General features: G+C 37.9%; 1 long non-coding RNA gene across 1 annotated transcript; it reads right to left on the minus strand.

The window, feature by feature from the left end:
* Positions 1-407: 407 nt before the first annotated feature.
* Positions 408-2,141, minus strand: LOC116671556 (uncharacterized). Its single transcript, XR_004327290.1, has 3 exons — positions 1,885-2,141; positions 1,143-1,232; positions 408-983 (listed from the first exon to the last, which is right to left on the minus strand). It is a non-coding gene; the product is annotated as an uncharacterized LOC116671556 (long non-coding RNA).
* Positions 2,142-6,534: the final 4,393 nt, after the last annotated feature.

A 6,534-nucleotide genomic window follows, 5' to 3' on the forward strand; every position in this document is an offset into this window, starting at 1 on the left:
GACCCCCCACTCTTGTAATTTTCTAAATAATTCACTGTGATTAACACGGTCAAACGCGTTGGATGCATCAAGGAAACATAAAAATATTGTTGAACCATGTCTTTTATACTTGGTAACAAGTTCTTTCAGTGCATATATACACATATCTGTGCTATGTTTCTTTTTTAAAACCAAATTGATTGTCAGTGGTTATTATATATTCTTGTAGTCTTTTAATATAATATATATTACATATATAATAATTCATAATGGGTGATGTAGGAAAAAGCAAATAGGTGCAATAATGTGCTTTTGCAAGATGGATGAATGATGACATTTTAACATATTTTATTGAATAAAACACAGAGCAAAAATAATTTCAATTATTGTAATTATAATTCATTTATTCCAATTAAATCATCCAATTCAACCTGCATGTGTGGGAGGAAACCGGAGCACCCGGAGTAAACCCACGCAGACATGGGGGGCTGCATTCACACAGCCACCATGCCGCCCTGGGAGGGAAGGTAAATTAACTACAAAACATCTGGGAACATAACGTGTAGATTTGTGTTTATGAATCCTTCACAATACACTGTTCATATTGTAATACAACACTTATATAATAACATCATATTATTTATTCCAGCACCGTCTGCACTATTCTCCATAATTAAAATAATAACTATCACAATTATAATTTACTCCTGCATAATTTGCACTCTTCATTGCACTATTGTCTCAACCTGTCTATATTGTTTATAGTGTGTATATATTGTTTGTTTTGTACATTGTGAGCAATACGATCCAAAGCAAAATTCCTATTTGGAATCCTAACTTGGTCAGCTAAATTCAGGAAAATTCGGGCGTTTTGTGATTGATTTACCTTCACCTTCACCTATCTTACCGTGAACCCTGAAGCTGTACAGGCAGGTGTAGTCTGTGTTTCCCCAGTTGCTGTCAATCTGTAGCTTCACATATCGGAAGACTCCTCTGTCTGGATTCTGGTAAGAGACAGCGAGAGAAATGATGAAATCCACGTCTATGATGCAGTTTGTTTGACTACCACAGTTTGCAGCCATTGGCATGGGAAGGAAGAGCTTTCATTCTCATTTATTATTTTATACATGTTCATTAAAGTCATACTGTCATATCATACTTACAGGCAGCTTAAAGGTCTGAAATGCTGCTCCGTCTTGATCATAGACCAGTGTTCCCAAATATCTTCCTTCCTCAGTAGCAGTCCTCATTCCCTGGAGAGGAAAAAGAGATGATCTGAGCCTTTTGTTGTGCACTGTGTGAATAACACTGACAAGTATGCTGGACATTTCCAGTGGTGAAATGCATTTACTCTCTCTTTGTACTTCAGTACAAATGTGGAGGTACTTGTACTTTACCTTTTCTTTTTAGGCCACTTTCTACTTCTACTCCACTACATTTCAGAGAGACTATTCTACTTTTCATTCCACTACATTCATCTGCACATCATCACAGCTTACTTTACAGATTAAGATGTCTGCACACATAACTCATAGTAGTATCAAATCCGATGTTTTATATAAATTAAACTACCCATCAATATAACGGGCTACAAGTACATCTGAAATATGAGACAATTAAAACACGGAACTGTTTGGATCATTTCCGGTTTCTAAAATGAGAGGATTTTTTCTGCATTGAGTACTTTTTTTACTTTTAATACTTGAAGTACATTTTCCTAAAGGTACTTACATAATTTAACTTAAGTAACTTTTTCAATGCAGGACTTTTACTTGTAACAGAGTATGTTTACAGTGTGGTATTAGTACTTTCACTTTAGTAAAGGCTCCGAATACTTCTTCCACCGTTCGACATTTCAAGTGACATTTTCTGTTATCAAGGATAATAACAACTTGAGTTACTTACATAGATTGAAAATGTCCTCGGTGCACTGGCGATGCTTTCAGATGGGGACTGGCTCTTTGTAATGTGGCCGAGTGTCACGCTAGTGATGGACACTGGGTGGGACAGCGAGACAGATAAATGCCCTTGGTCACCTGAAAAGGGCCAGCATTGTCCAGGAAGTAATGAAGATTGTCCCTGAGGGGAGAAAACATTTTAGACTCCACAGTTAATAAACTATAACTGTTTCTCCATGTTATTTCATATTAAATAACGGAATTTTAAAAATGCGATTACAACACAGTATTGCATCTTTGCATGTTCCTACCTGGATTACTCTTCGCTGAGTTTTGGATGAATACGACCAGCTGTATATCTTATGCCATATCCCAAATCCTGGAGGCCAATATGTAGCCGAAGATAAATAATGTAAAACCCTGGCACCTGCATTCACACACATCAAAGACACACACACAAAGTTAGAAATGGAGCTCCAAACAAGTTCCACCATAAATTGTGTGTCTAAATTAGATTAGATTAGATTAGATTAGATTCAACTTTATTGTCATCACACATGTACAGGTACAATGCAACGAAATACAGTTTAGAGAGTTTGGAGAGCCTCCGAGCCGCAGCTAGTGAAAGCGCCGCCACATGCACTAAATCCTGATGAGACAGATGATGATGACTCACCTTGCGATTCTAACGCAAAGTTTGATGCCGGGGGAACAGACATGACCACGTGTTGCTGGATCTCCACCTCCTGCTGCACCTCCTTTAGTCGCATACTCTTGTGTATGCAATGTGGGAGTCCTGAGGGACACGAAAGCCCAAAGGTTAGAAATAAAGTTCAAGGATCTGGTTCAATTCAAGACTGCACAAATAATTTATACCAAAAAATACACCGCTGCCTGGAAACTTACAACACAGACAGAGAGGGGGGGGGGGGGGGGGTTATAATTCAGTTTGAAACAGCAGTATGCTTGGACCAATCATAAAAGTATGTGTTTTTTCAATTTGCAGTGTGGTTTTGTTGAATGGTCTTGACGACACGATCAAACAGTATAAATATACTATAATAAACATTTACAAAAGATATACTGTATATTTGAAAAATACAGAAGTGATGAAGAATGACACTTGTTTTTTGTTTTTTTCTTAATAAGCAGGACGTAAACTGGAGTAATATGTTAGTATTGTTTAAATATATAGTTAATCTTATTGGATTGTGCACTTGCTTATGATATAGACTGGGGTTAGGACTTGACAAGCCTAGACTTCCTATCCCTTTTATGTGTTTTTGTTTGACTTTTTTTTCATTATTCTACATTTTATTTATTTTTGAAGCGTTCAAAATAAAGATGAAAAATAAAGCTATAAGCATTTCTATTATCTAAGGGTGTAACCATACATGGATTTGAATCGATATATATTGATTCAATCCTAAGCAATCCAATATAATTGATACAAAGATGAAATTTTGCATATCCTCATCTTTAAGATGTGCTTTTATTTTGAAATGTCCACTAAATGAGAAGTTTTTTATTTTATTTATTTAAATGTCTGGGTCTGTCAAGAGTCTATTAATGAAATTGTCAAATGTTGTTTTAGTTGCTTTTTGTAAGTGAATGTAAATGGTGGTCTTCGTCTTGTATCGCAGGCTCCTGAATTCAATGAAATCAAAGCCATATTGTGGCAGAATATGCGTTATAAGTCAATATTGTATCATTGTCTTAAGAATCAATATATTATCATATTGTGATTGTTTTATTTACACCACTACTATTGGAAAGGAACCTCTTAATAACTGTGGGCAGGGACTAAAATAAAAGCAACGGATCCCAGGTTTTGGCGTATTAGAAATGATGTCAGCGTAACATTTGGAGGAAACTCACCGATGACCAGAAGGAGTAGGACGCAGAGACCGCTGGTGACCCGTACCGCTGTGGTCCGAGTGTGAATGGCCTGAGTGGGGACTCTGGTCCACGTCTCTGTGGTCCGTAGGCCTATTGCCTCGTGGTGATGACCACAACGACCTTTCCTTCTCTGAAAGACCCTAAAAGATACAACATCATGGAAAAAATTTGAACTTAAGAAAAGGCAAATGCGAGATTTAAACGTGCTGTACGCTTCATCAAAAGTAATGAGCAGATGGTGAGGGCAAATTCTATGGCCGGAAAGTTTCAGCAGAATCATTTGTATGAATTCTGGAAGGAAGTCAAGGTCATATATTTGCCGACTCAGCTGAAAACTGTCAGAAATTGAACCCAAAGTCTTATTATTATTATTATAAGCATTGTCCACGTTAAGCGTTTTAGAATGTCCCATTGGCAACACATGGCTCAAGAAGCCAACAAATAGCGTGAACGGAATTCCCTCTGCTTAGAATCACTCACTTTGACTTTTGTTGAACTTCAGTTGACATAAAGCCCTGCAAAAGTCAGCAAAAAGTTCCTCACATCATAGAGTTTAGCAAATCAAGCAAAACAATGACTACATTGTTTTTTAGGGTAACCAGTTTCACAGCCTGATTATGAAAACTCTCTGCTTCTGGGGGAATTTCTGAGTCTCAAAGTTCTGCCAAATTCTGTTTTGAGTGCGGCGTATTTGGAGTTTGAAAACAGTTTCCCATCTTTTTGGTTTGGCACAAAGGCAGCGTCAAACTTGATTGTGAAAATCAAAATTTGCGAGGGGCCCGCTGGCCATGAGTTTGACACGTGTTGTAGGGAGATGCAGGAAAACCCTGTGTCCCCCTTCTAGCCCCGCCCCTGCATTTAGGCAGTCCTTCCAGAAATTTTTTTTTTGTGATTGTTGTGGGCAAAAATCCTTCTTAATGCGGACGTTTTCCTAAAAAATGCAATGGAATATGCAAGATATTAATGCAATTTTATGTGATGAAATTGTGGGAACTTTGATGAAAAAGAGACGCAAACTTTTTCAATTTCCTGCTTAGATATATGTGACTTTTTTGCAACAAAATGCGGGGATTATAGAGTCATGCAAGCCCCGCTTATCTTCCACGGAAATCTGCAGTGAAAGTGCCCCCCCCCCCCCCCCCGCATAAAAATGCAGACTTTGGCTGTTTATGCATTGAATTATGTGATCGCATAATCACGTTTTTCTGGAGGGACTGATTAGCTCAGGATGTCATCAAGTGTGACTGCTCAAGGTGGATAGTTCCAGAAAATACAAGAAAGAGCAATATAGGAAATATTGCAGAACTTTTATTTTGTTTTTTCACTGTAAAAAAAAAAAAAAGAACATGTCCTTTGGATGCGTCACTTAACATTTTGTTTAAAGAGTTGGATTTCAATTACTCAAATACTCAAATGGCATTCCCTTTATTCCATTCCTATTACATCATGGTGTACCTGTTTCAAAGACCCTAAAAGATACAACATCATGGAAAAAATTTGAACTTAAGAAAAGGCAAATGCGAGATTTAAACGTGCTGTACGCTTCATCAAAAGTAATGAGCAGATGGTGAGGGCAAATTCTATGGCCGGAAAGTTTCAGCAGAATCATTTGTATGAATTCCGGAAGGAAGTCAAGGTCATCAATAACAGCATGGACGGGATCTCAGGGGATGAAAATATTGCCGAGCTTTGGGGGAAACTGCGTTGAGTACTGAATATCAGGTTGGTGATGTCATTAATAATGATGGTGTGGTCCTAGACCTATTATGCTATTGAGAAATTGGCTGGGAACAAAGCGTGTGGTCGTGACCAAATAAGAGCTGAACACCTGAAGTTTGCAAGCCATAGAATCTCAGTGTTACTTGCTATGTGCTTCTCTGGATTATTAGCAAACTACAGGCCAATCACTCTAGCAAGTATACTCTCTAAAGTGTCAGAACAAATGTTATTTGATAGACTACCTTGGACCAGTGCTAGCCATTCGTGATGAGCAGTGTTCCCACCTCCCATCATCTGTGGCTTATGCAAATATTTAAAGAGTGACGAGGCAATTTCAGACTTTGTCGGAGGCAAACAGCTCAATATAGGGTTTTCAAATTAGCCTGTTTTGTCTTTTCAAAGCAACAACTTTGGACATTAAACGTTTTTTTTGTTGAGTGACGATACGTTAAGATTTATAAAGTGCTGACCTCACAGCTTATGCACATACAGGACACATGTACACACAAACACCGCTTACCTGTAACAGGTTTCCTTGTAGGAAATGACTGGAGTCCACTCCTCTGTGTAGTAGCCTGCTTCCTTCAGACGAGAACTTCTTCTCAACATGACTGGAAAATGGTAGAAAGACAGATGGGCAAATCATATTAGATTAGATTAGATTATACTTTCTTCATCCCACGACGGGGACATTTTGTTGTCACAGCAGCAGCCTTTTTTTCAATAACAGCAAAAAACTAAAACGTACAAACAAGTAAGCACACAAGAAATACAGGCAATGATAATATGGTAGACTGAGTAAGCAAAATGGCGTCAAATAAAGGTATTTAGGGACCCCCCCCCCCCTTGTTTGTTAAGCGTCCTTGGGTTTGTGAAGGGCGCTATATAAGTCCAAATTATTATTATTTTAAAGCGCGGTTGCCATGATACAAGAAACAATATTGCAGTGTAAGTGACGTTAAGATTAAATTGAATGTGTAATTAGAGTAATAAAGCTTGGTTGGTAGCATAATTTAAATTATATTCACCTGTGACCATA

Source organism: Etheostoma spectabile, chromosome 21 (assembly GCF_008692095.1).
Source record: "Etheostoma spectabile isolate EspeVRDwgs_2016 chromosome 21, UIUC_Espe_1.0, whole genome shotgun sequence".
In the NCBI taxonomy this organism is placed as follows: Eukaryota; Metazoa; Chordata; class Actinopteri; order Perciformes; family Percidae; genus Etheostoma; species Etheostoma spectabile.